We start from the raw sequence: 17,448 nt of genomic DNA on the forward strand, positions 1-17,448 counted from the left end.
TTGCCTAAACACCATTTATAATTACAGAACATTAATTGTAAGCAATAAAGTTGCACAAAAGCCGGTTATACAGCTGGAAAGAACGGAATTAACTACAACACTATGCCGCGACTCAGACCACAGTGCAGCACTTGAAATATTTTCATGAAAAAAAGCACTTTAGTGCTCTCTAGAAAGCTACATCCAGAGATGAAGGGAAACTCACTTCCTGGAGAGATTATGGAGCCAGGTCTGCAGGAAAACCAGGGCACTTTGCCAAAACCACACGCTACAGATGCAGTCAAACATCCATAGTGTTTTCTGCAAACCCACCATTCACTGCCATCCCCCCAACACATTCCCAGCATGTGCTCTGCCCCCACTGACCTTCATCAGCTCATCCCAGGAAAACACAGGTAAAAGGCAGCACAGAGCCAACTCAACAGGATTGGGGGGGGGGGGGGGGGGAGGGGGGGGGGGGGGTTGCACACAGTAAAGTTACTCTGACGGTGCCCAATTATGTTATTCCAGGTATTTGTGCTGAGGGAGTTCATCTCCAGCAGCACTTCAGCCAACAGCAACACTGCTGGACTCAAAAAAAGGGCATAAAAAAGTTATCCAGTTTTCATCCTGCCAGAGGGGAAGGATAGATGGGATATTGGGAGGGTGGGCAGGCCCTGGCATAGGGCGCCCAGAGCAGCTGGGGCTGCCCCTGTATCCCTGGCAGTGTCCAAGGCCAGGCTGGACAATGGGGCTTAGAGCAGCCTGGGACAGTGGAAGGTGTCCCTGCCCTTGGCAGGGCGTGGAGCAAGATTACCTTTAAGGTCCCTTCCAACCAAACCATTCCATGATTCTGTGATTCTATAACTTTATATGACTGAAATTCCATACATCTCATAATACCAATTACTTCTTGGCAGTTATGTTTTCATTTCTCACATCATGTACCCTGCTGGGGAGAAACTATTCATCTTTGTGTTTATAGCTTCCATTTAGTCCTTCAATATTACAGTCATAGTGCTGGTTCCAAAATTTGGTTGTGCTTTTTTTCCCCAAGAAAAGTTTTTAATTAGAAAAAACAACTTGTTACAGGACAAATTAGTCATTTGAGTCGAGTAAAACTTTTGTTTTGTTTTGTTTTTAAAATAAGATGAAACATAGAGCAATGCATCAACACATATACACTCTGAAGTATTTGAACTGGATACTGCCACTTGTAGAAAAAAGACTGTAATGACTATAGTGTCAAGTTAAAGCCAAGCCTGGAAATTCAATACAGTAACAAGGGAAAGCTGGAATCAAATGTAGCTCTTCCCAAATCACCAGTTTTGCCATGTGCACTGCTAACCAGTGGTGGCTCTTTCGCGTCCCCTTTGAGGCTCTGGGTCCACACCACGATAGGCTCTGGGTGCTGCCATCGTTTTTATTGTACCACTCTGCTCTATATTTTAATTTGTTGAAATCACCTCCTTTTTCTCTTGCATTACAGCAGCAATTCCTCTGCAGGCACCCGATCCCTCAGTGCACCCCGCCATGGAACAGGCTGCAGTGCCCACAGCCTTTTCTTTATCCAACAAAGCTTTTCGGCAAACACTGAAAAGAACAACAGATGAAGACATCTGGAACACGGACTCCTCATGCTGTAAAGAAGATATTTTTTATTTCAAAGCAATTTTTTTGTGTGTGTGGATTAAATAAAAGTTGTTTTTCTTCCTGGGCTATTCAAAAAAAAAAGTAATTAGTTATTAATCTATAGCATTTCATGTGAAAGTAGATGTCAAAGAAGCAGTAACATTTAAATATGTAGCAGGCAGCTCCCATGCCCACACTGGGAGGCACAGGAGGTGCCCCTTAATTCACAACCATTTTGGAACTCTGCAGGAGAACAAACAAGGGCGATGCAAACCCATTTCGTGGGAGCTGCAGGTTTCCACAAACACGAATGAAACAGCTCACACTGTCCAGCATTACCACAAATGGACTCGATAACAGGAAAATGAGCATTTACCAGTTCCTTAAGGAAGGAAAAAACACCTGGCCAGTTTCAAACCCCACAACAGCATTTCCTGGGTTATTGTTGTATGCCTCTGTGGGAGACACTGCAGCATCACTGCTGGGCAGCACCAACACAGGGATTTATCTAAAGCCACGCTCTATCACCTCATGGGGTCTGTCCAAGGTCAGTTTCATCAAAACTCATCCTCTTACTCTGTTTTGTAAGCTTCAGGTTTATTTCTCTAAGTGCTACAATGGCAAGTCACTAGAAAAAGAGAATTTCAGACAGAGAAACAGCATTTCTTCTGGTCCTTTAGTGACCATGAGGATGGGTACTGTGACCTGCATTAAAAAAGATCACTGCCTGGACAGAGGTGTTGTACAGAACTGTCTGGACTTTATTTTCTTGGCTCTCTTAGACATGGCTGGGTTAAACATGACAGAGAGAAAACCACCCTGCAAAGGGCCATTGTAACAGCTTCCCTTAACCAGCAGCTCCTGGAAGTACAGACAGGAAACTCATGCAGTCAAAATCACGGAGCAGCTCCTAAACCTTGGGAAATGCAGGCTTTTAGCTTCACTGGTTATACACAATATATGTGGGCATGTTAATGAAAGCTTTCTAGACTAATAGAATGGTTTGTCTCTAAGTGCTATAGTTTTTGACCTTTTAAGCAATTGTAACAATTTATATCAACTGTCAATCCATTGCTTTTCTACCAAGAGACACTAATAAATTTACTAAAATTAAATTTCTTTTACATAAAGTATTTTTGAGAAAAACAAACAGAAATTATTTCTGACTCACTTTTAATGAGTGCTTTCTAGAATCCAACTTCTGACACAAATTAATTCAACTCTGAGAGTTAAATAAAAACAAATTAATTCAACTCTAAGAGCTTGAGCATCCTGAACTCACCACAGCCTCTTTATAAACCTAGAATTTAAATTATTCCTGGCAATAATTTTAATAATCAACAAGAGAGATTCATCACCATAATAAATTGCCAAATTACTGCATTGAAACCTGTGACACAAAATTGAATGTGAAGAATCTCTTGTCCCATCAATCTTGTTTCTCTGAAGCCTACCCTTTTTTATTGCAAAGGTGTCTTGCTTACAAGAGTTTTTATTAATTATCTGGTTTTGTCTCTAACTGGTCTTCGTTGGATGTAGTCAGGCTGTGCTTGCCATCACCAGTCTGTGTCTCCTGCAGGAATCCCACCCTCCTGCTGAGCACCCTCCTTAAACTCAGCTTTGGGCAGCGATGCTTCTTACCAAGTTCACAGCCGCTCTACTCAACACAAGCTCTTTGAGATCATCCCCTCAGAAAGGTACTTTTTGTCATTCCCTGTGTTCCAGGTTACTGACCAGGTTACTGACCAGGTTACTTCAGCTTCTCCTGGGTTTGTAACCTTTGAAGCCTTGTCTTGCACTTTGGGGTTCTAAGTGCTGACATGGGTACACACCTCCTCCCACCTCCATTTAGCTCCACAAATATTTTTTTCCCCTTCTTGCTGTGCCGCGAGGGCCATGCACAGCCTGTTACTGTTCCCATTAAGGGAGAAGATGAAGCTCAGTGCCTGCTTTGTTAACACAAATTAAGAACTAAACACACATGCAGATTAAGAACTAAACAGACACAGCGGAGTAATACTTGACCAGTGCCTAAAGACTGACTCTTCCTGAGTGAAGAGAACAGCAGGAAGAGGCTGCAGGACATTCGCTGCCTCTGAGGACTTGTATCCACATGAAAACAGCATTTTACAAAGGTCTCAGTGAAGAAAATATCAACAGATTTAATAAACACATCAATGCACTGGACTTCAACATGATGAAACAGTCTTTGCTTTCTGCAGCACTTGCTGGAGTTGCAGGATGTTTCTTAAAAAGCACAGGTTAATTATATGAGATCAGCAGAGTTAGGAAAGAGTTTGCTGAAATATGTTATAAAGTTAGCAGTTAAGATAACTTTTTGTTAGCTTCTGCTAAGGAATCAAAACAAAAAAAAAGAGAGTTTTGATTCCATAAATCTGGTTTATGAAGTCCCTGCCTTCCCCACTCATTCCAGCTCTTAATCTGCAGTTCAGTGCACTCCAACTGTGCTGAGATAATTTATTACAGGCCTGTGTTATAAATCAGACAAAGAATAACTAAATTCAAGGGAGCAGATGCCATATCCTGCACAGGCTGGTAGATGGATAAGTCTAAACTAAATATGTTAGGGCAGCTATCTGAGAGTCAGTCAACACAAACCACTGTATCTTGCATTGTGTAGCACTGTGAATCAGCCACGCAATATAGAAACTGTGGGTATCAGACAAACCAGGAACATCTCTGGGCCCCAAACCATGAATCATCCTGGTGAGATGTGCAAAGAAAACAATACAGGGATGGGTAGCAGAGTCTCATATTGCTCTGAGCCAACCATAAAGCTGAGACAAAAAACAATCTGCAATTCATAAAGCCAAATTGTCAGTCTTAGAACATATTAACCGCAAAATGGCTTTTCCATACAAGGAACAACCCCGAAAATTTAATAAATCGGTATTTACTTGATTTATATAGATTAAATCATGGCAAGTATTAGCACAGCTCGTGATAATCTGAACGGTTATGACTGCAAATGGTTGTAAGACCCATTAAAACCGTGTAACAGACATTCAGTGCAGAAAGGTTTGCAGAATGTGCCTCAAACGTCCCAACAATGGGTAAAAAAATGCTCTCCAAATTCCCTTTGGGAGACCAGAAAAGATCAAGACGTCATCAGGTCCCAAGGCCCTGACGTAACAAAAGCTTTTCAGATGAAATTTCCAGATGCTCCTAGGAAACAGACCATTCCCCAAGCAGCAGGGCAAGGGAAAACCCCATGTGCTCCTTGCCAAAGAGATGTGAGAGAAACACAACAGCGAGTGCAAGATCTGGTTCCTTTGTGGGGAATTGTGCACCACAAGACACAGGAGAATATTGGTCCAGATGCAGTGAAGATCAGAAAAGCCTTGGGGCTCCTGCTGACTACTGTCTTCAGCTGTGGATAGTCACTAATTGCACCCCATTTACTATGGAATAGCAATCTGTATCCTGTGAGTGGAGGAAAAGCTATCAAAACACAGCTTCAAAATCACATCAAAAAGATTTTTAAATTACATCGAGCTTTTTTAACATGTTTTTTTATGTTTGATCAAGCACAGGAAAATCACCCTCATTTCTATACATTTTGTGGGGTGTCTTGTCCATATTTGGCAAATGAGTTGTTTTCTTCCCTCTTCCTCTAGTGGCTCATCTGCCTCGGCTGCATCATCCACTTCCACTGTAATTGAAGAAGTAAGTTTATTAGTCACTAATTGATTGTCATACATATTTGCTTTCAGATTTAATTCCTGAGCCACACTGGCTGAGTCTCCCGTTTTAGACTGAGAGCATTTGAGATCCTTCTCAATTAGTCCAGCCCATAATCTGTCAAATCTTTTGATTCCCAACCTGTAGTGCACCACAGCACAGGAACATGGCACTGTTGATGTTTATTTCACCAATTTTCTCTCTCTGAATTAGTGCTCTCCACATGACAGGATTCTCCCTGACCATCTCAGGTTTCAGTGTGCACAACCAAGATGAAAATCCACATTCATGCATTTTCACTCAACTCTTATCACTGGAATTTATGGTCATTTCACAGCATTAGATACCGAGTCATTTACACTCTCTTCACAAACACCAGCAGACACTGGGGTTTAAAAGCATTGATAAAATGCATTCATGACATCCATCCTGCCCTCAGGTGCTGTGGGTAGTTTTGGTTTTCCCTTTACAAACAGCATGTGTTCTCTAAGCTGGTTGTTCTTGTGAGTAGAGCTTGGCCATCAGCAGGAGATGGGGAAAAAATTAACTTGTGGGTCAAGATAAAAGCATGGAGAACATTTACTGATCTCTTACCAAGCACTATCACAGGCAAAACTGACTTGACTGGGGGAAAACTGGTTTATTTCCAATGGGTACAGGGTTCAAGGATGAGAAACAAACCTCTTTACCTGACCCCTGTCCCAGGCTCATCTTCACCCCTCCCTCCTTGACTCCTCTCCCACCCCAAGAGTGCAGGGGTGGGGAATGGAGGTGATGTGCACCCCACAGCAGCCCCGCTCTGCTCTTCTGCTCTTTTCTCCCCACACCTTCCTCCTGCCCCACTTGGATGTCCCCACACCACAGGGGAGTCTCTGACAGAAGTCCCCGGTCCCCCACTGCCCCCAGGCATGGGCAGCCCAAACACCTTCATTTCAAAAGACATTTTTACAAATTCTGTATTTATGCTACAACTCTGAGGATTTCAAATCCAAGATATAGAGGAGATGTAAATGGAGGAGTTTGATAAACTGAAGCACTCGGCCACTCCTGTGAGCCCTGCACAGGAGCCAGATGTGTGAGTGCTGCTCTGTTCCTCCCTAGACCAAGATGAGAAATGGAAACACGCCACTGTGTATCTCAGAAAGTGCACTAATAGCACCAGAGCACAATCCACAATTTCTTGGCTGTCCGTGCCCCCTGGAGACAGCTACAGTCCCACTGATGCCTCTGTCCCAGTAAATGCCATGACAGGAGCCCTTAGGGAAAGGCCAGGCCCCATGTGAAAAAACTGCAGTAACCACACCCCAGAGATACCTTTTAAGAGCCTTTTACCTTCAACTAGAACTCTTTCGTCAGCAAAACGAAACAGAACTTGGTGCTTTTTGTATCGCTTCGTATATTTCCTCATTATTCATCCCACAGGTTCCTCTAAGCATGAGCTGATGTCTGTGTGTTTGCCCTAAGAAGCATTGTCATTTTCAACCACCAGTGATTTGAGTGTTACTCACTGGAGTAGCAGTTGTAGTTACCCCCAGTGTAGGTTACGGGGTGGGTTCGGTCAGGACGGAGACGGATGGAGAGATCTCTATAAGCAGGTCTTGGGACACAGTCGGTTTATTGTAAAGGGCGTGGGTATTGGGGCACTGCTCAGAGCTGCTAGACTCAGCTCTGAGCAGGCCCAAGAGAGTAAGCAGGTGAGAGAGAGAGAGAGGGTGTAAGAGCAAGAGTGGAAGTAAGAGTAGAAGTGGAAGAGAGGAATAGAGAATGAATAGAAGTGAGAATGAATGGAAGTGAGAATGAATAGAAGTGTCTGAAGTCCTGGTTACAATACAATAAATCATCTTCTGTACTGAATATTCTAATTGTCACTAACCAATCTAATACAAGATACAAATCCTATAGCATTTACATACAGCCTATAAGAGTTCTTATATTACCATAAAGTGTTACATCTTAACTTCTAAAAACTACTCTTTGGACCCCTTCTGCTGAGCTAGTAGGGTCTGCTCTGACCCTTGGACCTGTTTGCAAGCAGAGGGTATTGTTCAATCAAGAGGGGATTATCTTCAGTGGCCATACCATTGTTTTCTAGTTGTTCAGTAACTAAGACCTGGTATTTCAAAAGTGGCTTTCATTTCGATGTTGCCTGTAGTTTTCATATTCCCAAAATCTTTTGTCAGGCAATCATATTTCCAAGGCTTTCCTGTTTCATCTTCCCCAACACCCCAGTATTTGCTTTGCAGGATTACTCACAGAGCCGCTGATTGTCTGAAGGTGGACAATTGAATGACCCCTCTCAGTGACCTGCACACAGGACCACTTCTGTGAGGTGGTGCCAGTGAAGCCACTCACTTCAGCGGGTGGAACCAGCTGATCTTTAAGGTCCCTTCCAACCCAAACTATTCTGTGATAATGCACAGAAGTCCCAAGTGCAAGCAGAGCCCATTGTTATGGGGGAAAATCAGTGCTCCGGGCTTAGCTGGTGACAGCCACTTCTGTTCCAGGGTAACTTCAACCCTCTTTGGGACATTTGCAGCTGGGGCAGCGTCTCTCTGTGCAAGGAGAGAGCACCAGGCAACCAGCAAGGAAAAATACTGTCATAAATTTTGAAGGTATTTTCCCCTCAGCCAAATATTACATGTGTGCAGTCCTTTGTAAGATTAGCTGTTGTCCATGTTCCAAAGCACTTTTTTTAAGTGGTGGCATTGGGTACTCGTTCCCTTCCAGTGATACCATACACAGAACACCCTGATTTATAACCAGCTGGACAGAAGACCAAGTTTAGCACTCATTTTTTACCCAGCCTTCCACCCTCAGAGCAGAGCCCCAGAAGACACTGTGATGGTAATCCAGGCACACGTGCCTAAATGCACACCAGCTACAACACAGCCCTGAACTGGCAAAAGCTTTGAAATGAATTAAACATGATCCTTCAATTAACATCCCCAAAACACCACCACAGCTTTGTCAACTCCAGTGCCAGGTTTCATTAGGCTACAAACTAAGACAACTGTGTTCCTTCAAAAGCAGAGACAACTTCGAGGGACACTGAACGGCAGTGAAAGGAGTTTGCTGGGGAATCTCCCCTCAATGCACAGTATCCTTGCATCATGGGGTCTTTAATCCAAGCCTTCTCCCATTTCAGCAACCTCAAGAGCCTTTCTGTGCTGGAACACACAGCCCTCAGCCACTCTGGGCCCATCAAAACAGATTTTCTGCCTTCTCTGAGGTCTGGCTTGCATGTCTGTTCCTGCTTTTCTCCAAAGTCACTATTGGCAGTGCCATTGGCTTCCCTCTTGCTCAGATGCCAAGGTGTCCTTTATACCTACCACCCTGGAGCCTGGCAAACCTCTCAAGGAAGGAAAATAAATGGTGCCAGGGAAGGAGCACTCCTATTCCAGCCCATCTCCACTGGCAGTAGCCAGGAGAGTGCTCTGCCATCAGGCAGCTGAGTTCCTTTTCTGTTCTCAACCCCTCTTTGGCACAGAGCCTCCTCTGGCAGGGCTCAGTCTGCACACAGCAGATAAATTCCCTGCACTCCCCTCCCCACTGAAGTTCTGCAGCTCCTCAGAGGAATTCCATGACAACAGGGGAGCCATCAGCTGGTGCTGAGCAGTGCTGAGGGGTGCTGGTGTTGTCCAGCTGAGCTTGCAGAGAGCTTTACCCACAAGGAAGGAGACAGGGAGATGGCAGGGCGCGCCCAGCACAGGGTGTCATACCCCAGCTCTGGTTCTGCTTGCTGTCTGGGACCAGGGCATTAGCTACACTGGAAGGGAAGTCAATCACATAATATCAGACTCATGAAGTTCTGGAAGAGGTTATAAGGGAGGTTCTGGAGTTCTTTTCCACAGAAGGAACAGATCAATAAAGCAAAACATCTCTCTTTGATTTTGGCTTGCTGCAGAGAGCAGCAGATCTTTTCTTGAGGTGCCTCTTTCTACAATTCTAGATGCATGTGAGTTTTATTTATATGTGTTACCAAGCTAACCAAATATCAACTTCTAAAATGTGAATCTAATCTTCATTTGAACGTGTTTTCATCTAGCATTTTTATCTGCATTTTCATTTCTCAGTTCAAGGAAAATAGTCGGCAATGTTATTTGAGAATGGAGTTCCAAGTAAAAAAGCTTCTGCTTGCTTCACTGATTTTTCTTCTTAGCAGTGTTTCCTCAAGGATATAGTGTATGCAATAATTAAATAATTAACCACTCTAAAATAATTTTCTGCTTAAATGACCATGCATTATATGTAACAGTCTTCTGTGTTTGCTTAGAGGTGAAATTTAAATCTAGAGAGAAGAACATCTTAAAAGAACAGGATGACATAATTAATACTATCCTGTGGATCTTGTAGCCTCATGAAGGGTTTTACAGAAAAGAGTAGTGGAATGTTAGTCTGGGATTTCTTTTTTTAAAGGCTGATTCAACCGGGCAACATCACCAGCTTGTATAGACCAGAGCTGCTTTGCAGACATCAATGGAAACATATCTGCTCTGTTCCTAAAATGAAAGAAGTGATAACTCCAAGAACCTACAGCAGCTTTTGTTTGAAGTGAAATGTCAACTCTTCTATTAACTTCACAAAATCCCTTCAAAAGTGAATTCAAATTTAACAGGATTATCATACTAATTTCAGGGCTCGTTAGGAAAATTCCACTTACAGTATTAGTGACATTGACAGCTGATAGCGTAATATTTTGTTAACTCAGCTTAAATAAAATTACGGTTTGTGGTCAGTTCTGGGAAGGTCTCGTATATTTTCTAAACAGATTCTTCCAGATGAATTTTATAAATACAAAAAGCCATGAGATTAAAACCCACCAGGAAAAAAATAAGTTTGGGTTTAATCACCTTTAAAAAGAGTTCACTTCCTCCAAAGGCCTCAGATAGAAAAAAATTCATTTAATGACCTATGATCCAGTATATGTCAAATTAGGTATAGCCCTTCCTATTCTTTCATCCAAATTACTCTAAACAATCATTCCATAGTTACTACATTTTTAGGTTATATTAACAGGGAAAGAAAGCAAAGAGCACAGTCCTTTGTCCCTAACAACAACAACAAAACCACCACAAAACCCCTAAGGTGCCACGATCTCCCAAACCATCACAAGTAAAGTTGCAAATAACAACTTCCTTAATGTGCTCTTCACCAGTTATTCTATATCCTTTGCATATTCAGTTTGCAGCCATTTCTTAGTCTCACAGGCTATTATGATCTACTTTCCATTCTCTATCACCATGGATATCTTATGACCACAAATTATCCTGCCACATCATTACCACCAAATGTTCCAATACAGTAAAATTACCTTGTCTTTAGTCTCTACCTTTTAATCAGCAAACGAGGTCAGCTTGACCTTCTGGGGTACCCAAAGCCCTTCTGCATTCATTTGCATCAAGCAATAAGTCTAATTTTTTGCTTCTGCAAATCTAAAACTCCTCCATGGGGTGACTGAGTTGATCCCTGTGCTCATTGCAACACTTAGAACAGGCTGCAGCTTTAGAGTTCATTTTGTTTCCAGTACCATTATTCCTCTATTAAATGAAAGGTTGGTTGCTAAAGCAAATGAGACAATTCTGTTGGTGACATCTGAATTTTAGGTCTGCTTTGTCTTTCTGACTGCAGGGGTGCAGGGTGGGACAATTTTGCTGCTTCAAGCACCATGAAGCACTTTCCATCATCAAGCAACAAGTCTTGTCTAGGAAAAAAAATGAATATTTTTGATCATGCTGAGCATAATTATTTCACTGCCAGGTATAAAGACTACATGTTTCTCTATTTTTTTTTTTTTTAATTGTGATTGTGGAGTCTGATATTTGTCAGCCACAAGCAAATGGAGGTGATACAATTGAAAAGGCACATCTGATATTAGTAAGTGTAGCAAGGAAGACCACCCACACTCATTAGGTCTATTTCTTTTAAGTTAATATTTGTAAAACCAAGGTTAGGACAATTTTTTTTTTTCCAAGATAGGAACTCTCAAGTATTGAAGTCCTTTAATAAATCCCTCAGGAGGCCATTCTGGGATCCCAGTGCCACAAGGCAGGGAAATGGTCACAAAGTTTACTGGGACATCCAGCCTTAATGGAGTCAACACCAGCTGGAAAACTTTGGTATTTTCACCCTCTTTCTGTTTAAAAGGCTCTTTTCTCACCCTACAATCACATCATCAATTATGCTGATGACGTCTGACTACACATCTTCACATCTTTGGTCCTGTTTGACAGAGCTCCTGGAATTCATTTACATTTTTTAGGTTTGGATATCATGAGTGATTTGCAGTCATTGTGCAATGCAACTCCTTCATTTGAATTCTGCTCCTCCTCCTCAAACACTCATTATTCCATCTGAAATTGTTTTTATTCCTTAACACCCTTGAATTGTGTACAACTGAACTACAGCCTATTTAAATTATTCCAGTCATTCCATTACAACCATTTTCTTCTCAGAAAAGCATAGGAATACACGAAAGGAAACCCCTGACTGGCCCATTACAGTGAATCAAGACATTATGACTCAAGGTTGGTCAGCCAGAAATTAAACCTGTGCTGAATTTTAGGATCATTGAATCATGGAATGGTTTGGGTTGGAAGGACCTTAAAACCCCTCCAGTGCCACCCCTGCCAAGGGCAGAGACACCTCCCACTGTCCCAGGCTGCTCCAAGCCCCAGTGTCCAGCCTGGCCTTGGACACTTCCAGGGATCCAGGGGCAGCCACAGCTGCTCTGGGCACCCTGTGCCAGGGCCTGCCCACCCTCCCAGGGAATAATCCCTCCCCAATATCCCATCTGGCACTGGGAAGCCATGCCCTGTGTCCTGTCACTCCGGTTCCTGTTGCAGGGTCCCTCTCCAGTTTCCCTGCAGCCCCTTCACACCTGGAGGGTGATGTGAGGTCTCCACAAAACCTTCTCTTCTCCAGGCTGAATTCTGTCTCAGTTTCTGTTTATCTCAGGTTTTTAAGTCTCCTCCCCAGCAGGGCTTGGATGATGATTGAGGTCACAATCAAATACAATTACAAATTCCTGATGGGCCAGAAATGGTTTCTTTACTCACGCTGAGAAATGGCAGAACAACATGGAAAATTTGCAGCCGGAAAGGAGTTTGTGGAAGAATGATACCGTCAATCCAAAACAGATGTCCAAAGTGGAAGTTCCACCTCTGCCTTAATTACAACATCATTACTTCGATGCCACACTTGGCTGGGTCGTGTCACCAAGCCATGTTTCAAGCCTTGGGAGCAGCAGACTCAGGGTGAGTACAGAATGCTATGACTTCCATTTTGCATTCTGTACTTGAGCAAAAATTAAAAGGTCATCTCTTCAGCTTCTCTGGGAAAAGACTGATCACAGCACGACTCGGGCGTCCTGGAACAAACAGGAGCGACTTAATGTTGACAAGTTCATTTATTTTTTGGCAAATTCTACCAACGAAAATGTACCAATAAAGGGGATTGTTCATTGAAAGAAAGGCTGCATGTTTTGTTTTTCAGCCAGGATGAGTTTTGTTCATAGCCAGTGACAGCAAAGAATTTAAATTCTACCTGAGATATCCAATTTTAGCTGTGAAAAATAAAGTTACATCGCTTTGGAACCTGAAAACAGCATTTCTTCTTTGGCCGCTGGGTTTGGAGAGAAAGCAATGAAGCCTTGCCAAGTTCAGGGCAAACCCCAAGTCCTACAAGGGTTAGGACTGACATCAGGGATAGATTCAGTCATAAAGACAAATGATTTTGTGATTTGAAATTCCTTGGTTAACTCCTGTTGACTTTTCTCTTGGATTTGTTCTGAAGCATGAAGCGTCATCATCCCAGAGTCACATAAAAAGAATGACATTTCTTAAAACTCCAGATAAAAGCCTTTTCTTAGCAATTATAACAAAAATAGCTGGATGTGTTCTCAACAAGATTCATGACCATGATTTGTATCTGTTTATCACTGATAAAGAGAAGAACTCACAAACAATAAATTAAAATAATACGAATTAACACTGTATGTTCCCAGGTTACAATAATTGCTTTTTAGCTGTAGACTGACTATAAAATATCTGCAAATCTTAAAAAGAAATTCTTTAGTAATCATTAAAACTCTTTAAAATGCCCCTTTTTGGCATTTGGCATTTTTCTTTTCTCATTTCTGATGCACACACGAGTTTGTTCCAAAAATGAATGCCTGTCACAAAGAACACAAATGCTAAGCAGGCTTGAACTACTCAGAAAGAGCCTGTATTGCTGAAGAAAAATAAATATCCGTTCCATTGGCAAGTTAGACTTTGTGAAGGAACTGGAATATCGAGCTGTCTGACTAACAGAAAGGAAGATGGATGACTCTTCCTGAATTAGATGCTTGAAACCTACTTCTGCTCAAAAGGGAATATAATCAATTTGGGAAAGAGTTGCCTCCAACACTGGGAACGCTTTATCATAAATAGTAGATTGCATTTGAACTTTACTTGAGTGTTTTAAAGGTATTATTAGAGCTTCACCTTCAAAATGAATAACAGTTTATTTGTGCAGTTACTCAGGGAAACAGGTTGAGATACCCACTTTAAATAATATTCTACCCTGTCCTTGACACCCCACTTTTTCTATTTATTATTAGCTCAGTTAATTACTCATTTAATTTGTCCCTCTTTATGCCCAGAGGCAGCAGGGTGAATGCACCTGAAGGGCATGGAGCAAACGTGAGCTCAGATCCCCCTCTCCAGGTGAGGAGCTCCAAAGGGACCATCAGGGAAGCACTTGTTGAGCTTCCAACCTTCCCCTGCTCATCCAGAGCCTTTGGGAAGGAACCTAGGTGCTCCAGGGAGTGTCCTTGAAGGTCACACCCTGAGAGAAGGGTCTCTGTCCTGGAATGGGATCATTTGTTCCAACCCTCCAGCTGGTGACTCCTGACGGCTCAGAACTTCCACTCTGTAAAATCAATTAAGATCTGGCACTAAGCCCTTTCAGAAGGAAACCTTTCCAGGATATCAGATCCAAAGGGCAATCCCAGCCATGAGGTTACGAGGAGTCCAGAACACTCTGTAGCTATTTGTAATTTTTTCCTGTATTTCAGCTGAAATTTTCTGAATTTTTTTCTGTATTTCAGATGTAACACTGGCCAGAAGGTGTCCTGGCATGCAGGAATCACAGGTTGTTCCTCCTACAGGGTGTTCTGGAAGAACTTACACTGCTCTACAAACACCCAGTCTGAAAAATTCCATGTAATTTACAACCAGCATTCACACACGTCGGTTTTTCATACGGTTGAGGGGGTTTTTAACAGAATAAAAGTTAACTAATAATTTAATTGCCAAAAATCAAAATCCATCTGTATTTTGATGCCATCTAAATGGCTCTATGAATAACCCAGCCCTGGATTTAACTCCTGTAAGGTCTACATCTCGTTTGCTAACAACATTAAGTATGGGAAATAAATCGGGATGCTCAGTTCCTTTTTGAACTTGGCATGTGTGCATGTATCAGCTTCCAAAACCTCTGCCTTAGTTCCTTGTTTCAGAAACAGAGATCTAGATCAGAAACATCACCTTTCTTACAGAGCAACAAATATTGTTAATAAAAATTACTAGTTTTATTTATGTTTTCCCATTGTGCTTAAATATCTTTGTGCTCAGTACAAGTCATATTAAATTACTTATATGTTTTACTATTATGTTTAATACCTATGGAAGTAGCATTGGTGTAAAATTATATCAATGACAGGAAGAAGCCATGCAAGAAAAAAATGAACAGCAAAGTTAAGACAAATTTCAAGGGCTATTTTTGCTCCCTAAATGCTCTAAAATACTTCGTTAAATATGAAGCAGAAAACAACGAATTTCTGCAATTGTGAAATATGGTGGAATTTCAAGGGCTGCTAAAAGCCAGAGCATTACTTTTTATTTAAAATATAACCAAATTGCACTGAAACAATGCATTTGTAAAATCCATGGTTTTCATACTGTAGCCTTTCACTTTCATGCAGAGCTCCCCCTGGCCTCAGCATAACAGCATTTGCATATTTTGCTGATTTTTCACATCCACAAATTCCACCTTCAAGCACTTAATTGGTTTTTGAAAAAAGAAAGCAATAGAGAGTGAGAAATACTGGACTAGACAGGGCGGGGGCAGCATCCATTGAAAAGGGGAATTTCTTGGGGATTTTTCCCCTCACTTCACTGTAGACCTTTCGAGGGTCCTTGGGAATATTTCATGTGTCTCTTCCTTTGAGCATATTCTCCTAAATTTCATTTCAATGTGCAGCCACCAAGTAAGAGCTGTTCAGGCAGCGATGCAGAAGGATGCAGCAGGGACTTCTTTCCCAGTATTTCCCTGCATGAACAGGCAGGCAAGAGGAGAATGGAAAATATCAGGAACGGCACGAATGACTCTCCATGGCTTGCTCCCAGCTAGCCTGACATTCTGGAAACTCCTCCTTCTGCAGGACACTGGGATCTCTGGCCACTGCATAGAACTGCCACAGGATCACCTCTCTCTATAGTTTTGAGTGTTTAAAACATTTTTTTAAAATTTATTATTATTATTACTTTGTTAAAATTGTCAAGCGTTAGAGATAGCCGGACACAATAAAAACCAGGAACATGAGGATAAGCGTGGAAGCCTTGTGAAGAAAAATTGGGTTACAGCATCCCTAGTTTGATAAGCTTTTTCCTACACACTTGCAAGGCTGGCTGGACTAACCCAGTCTTCCTAGAGAACTCTCAGGAGAGGAATTGAAGGCCAGGAGGATGAAAAGAGCACATACAGAACCAAAAGCTCTTTAAAAATGGAAACCTGCACGAAAGCCTGAAGACAGGGGTTCATTATCTACAGATCCGTACCAAAGTGGAGAGGACTCTGGCAGAGTTCTGCAGGATCCAGCCCATGGCCAGCACTATTCCATACTTGAGTGTTAATTCCTTGCAGGACAGCTTTTAGCAAACAGGCTGCAAGACAGCAGAATTCTAAAGCTCTGTGGGCAAGCAGCAGCTCCTGACTTCCCCTGAGGAATAACGAGTCAGGGTGCAGGCTCTGGGGAATTTCTGTGGGGCACAAAATGAGCCAGACTCAGCAGTGCCACACTGGAGAAGAAAATCCCAGAAAATGCAGATGAGACCTGGAACAAGAGCACAGGCTGCTGCACACATCCGGTCTGTTCTGGGCCAATCACCTTGGAGACCTCTGCACCATCCTTAGAGAAAGAGATGAACCAAAGCACAGAAAATGTGACAGATCAAAAAGGTGGGAAGGAAGAGGAGCCTAAGCACACAGCGCAGCACCACAATTTCCAAATATATGGGAGGTCACCATAAAGAAGATAGAAGTAATCTGCTTTCCCTATCTATAGCTGATAAAACAAGAGGTCCTGGATTGAAATTAGGTTCAGGCTGGAGTTCAGCATATGGTCCGTGGGGAAAGCTTTAATGACAGGCTGGAGAAACAGCTGTCAAGACTATTTTAAGAAGTTTTCTTTGTCCTTCCCATCCTACAGCTCTGAACTATGAGAAAGGTTAAGCTGTGATAAATGATATCACTACCTCAGTGGTGTTAATGTGAATTTGGTGGGTGTGTCTGTGAAAAATGATGCTATCTGGTTGCAGTGTAGTACTCTAACATAGAAAATGTATGTTCTAACACGTATTTTGGAAACAATAATGAAAACTATCACGATAAGAAGTTAAAATGTGAGAAACCAGGAGGCTGGAAAGTGATAGGAATGTTCCCAATACGAAAAAAATATTTATTGCCTAAGTATTTGGATCCAGATGAACTATGTCTTCATCATGTTCTCTATTCTGTAAGACAGACACTTTGATTTCAAAAACATTTTCTAATGCTATGCCTTTTCTCCTTTTCCAAATCATGACAGTGTCTTGAGAACAGCTTTTATCTCACTGCTAAAGTGCTAAACTTTATGGAGATGTGACCTTAAGAACAATGCCTTCTTTGGGGTGCAAATGAATCCTGCTGTGCTGCTGAGCAGGCTGGAGTATCACCCTACGGTCAGGGAGTGCTGGGGCTGTTCTTACACACAGTGTCTGCTTAACTCTGACCTCGGAAGGGTCAGGGCCAGAACAAACTGGCTGAAGAGAATCGTCTGAAAGTTCCAGAGGCAAAAAGACTCTCTCACACCTTTTTGAAAAGCGGCAGGGATAA

The 17,448-nt window shown here is 42.2% G+C and overlaps 1 long non-coding RNA gene across 1 annotated transcript in view; it reads right to left on the reverse strand.

Moving 5' to 3' along the window:
* Positions 1 to 1,178: 1,178 nt before the first annotated feature.
* LOC116447602 overlaps positions 1,179 to 17,448 on the reverse strand; it is a 59,282-nt gene continuing 43,012 nt past the window's right edge. The window contains exon 3 of the long non-coding RNA XR_004241604.1: positions 1,179 to 5,284. This is a non-coding gene — a long non-coding RNA (uncharacterized LOC116447602). The remainder of the gene's footprint in view (positions 5,285 to 17,448) is intronic.

This window comes from Corvus moneduloides, chromosome 8 (assembly GCF_009650955.1).
Source record: "Corvus moneduloides isolate bCorMon1 chromosome 8, bCorMon1.pri, whole genome shotgun sequence".
NCBI lineage: Eukaryota > Metazoa > Chordata > Aves > Passeriformes > Corvidae > Corvus > Corvus moneduloides.